At 39.9% G+C, this 1,428-nt stretch overlaps 1 pseudogene; it reads left to right on the top strand.

The window, feature by feature from the left end:
* LOC108529666 (stabilizer of axonemal microtubules 2-like) overlaps nt 1-1,428 on the top strand; it is a 36,269-nt pseudogene that overhangs the window by 5,469 nt on the left and 29,372 nt on the right.

Raw genomic sequence — 1,428 nt, 5'->3', positions numbered from 1 at the left:
TGCTTATCTGTAAAGGATTTTATTTCTCCTTCACTATGAAGCTTAGTTTGGCTGGATATGAAATTCTTGGTTGAAAATTCTTTTCTATAAGTATGTTGAATATTGGCCCCCACTCTCTTCTGGCTTGTAGAGTTTCTGCCAAGAGATCTGCTATTAGTCTGATGGACTTCCCTTTGTCGGTAACCTGACCTTTCTCTCTGGCTGCCCTTAACATTTTTTCCTTCATTTCAACCTTGGTGAATCTGACAATTATATGTCTTGGGTTTGCTCTTCTCAAGGAGTATCTTTGTGGTGTTCTCTGTATTTTCTGAATTTGAATGTTGGCCTGCCTTGCTAGGTTGGGGAAGTTCTCCTGGATAATATCCTGCAGAGTGTTTTCCAACTTGGTTCCATTCTCCCTGTCACTTTCAGGTACCCCAACCAAACGTAGATTTGGTCTTTTCACATAGTCCCATATTTCTTGAAGGCTTTGTTTGATTCTTTTTACTCTTTTTTCTCTAAACTTCTCTGCTCACTTTATGTCATTAATTTGATCTTCAATCACTGATACCTTTTCTTCTACTTGATTGAATCGGCTACTGAAGCTTGTGCATGTGTCACATAGTTCTCGTGCCATGGTTTTCAGCTCCATCAGATCGTTTAAGGTCTTCTCTACACTGTTTATTCTAGTTAGCCATTTGTCTAATCTTTTTTCTAGGTTTTTGTCTTCCTTGTGATGGGTTCAAACATCCTCCTTTAGCTCGGAGAAGTGTGTTATTACCGACCTTCTGAAGCCTACTTCTGTCAACTTGTCAAAATCATTCTCCATCCAGCTTTGTTCCGTTACTGGCAAGGAGCCGCCATCCTTTGGAGGAGAAGAGGCGCTCTGGTTTTTAGAATTTTCAGCTTTTCTGCTCTGGTTTGTCCCCATCTTTGTGGTTTTATCTACCTGTGGTCTTTGATGCTGGTGACCTTCAGGTGGGATTTTGGGGTGGATGTCCTTTTTGTTGCTGTTGATGCTATTCCTTTCTGTTTGTTAGTTTTCCTTCTAAGAGTCAGGTCCCTCAGCTTCAGGTCTGTTGGAGTTTGCTGGAGTTCACTCCAGACCCTGTTTGCCTGGGTATCACCAGTGGAGGCTCAGTTGGAAATGCAGAAATCACCATCTTCTGTGTCGATCATGCTGCGAGCTGCAGAGTGGAGCTGTTCCTATTCTACCATCTTGGAACAGAAAACCCTGAGCATACTATTCTACAATCTGGGTTTTTACTATTTACAATCTTACCATCTTCCAGTGAACATGCATAAAAGCCACCCTCATTCTTTTAAATAACTGTATTCTATTAGCTTATATGATATATTGGTCAAGATTCTTAGTTATGGATAACATAATCTTCTCTGGTTAGTTTAGGCAAAAAGGAATTTATTAAGGAATATATATATATATATATA

Source organism: Rhinopithecus bieti, unplaced genomic scaffold (genome assembly GCF_001698545.2).
Source record: "Rhinopithecus bieti isolate Rb0 unplaced genomic scaffold, ASM169854v2 scaffold_7045, whole genome shotgun sequence".
Lineage (NCBI taxonomy): Eukaryota > Metazoa > Chordata > Mammalia > Primates > Cercopithecidae > Rhinopithecus > Rhinopithecus bieti.
Note: the sequence above shows the minus strand (reverse complement) of the source record. Positions and strands in the feature narration are given on the sequence as shown.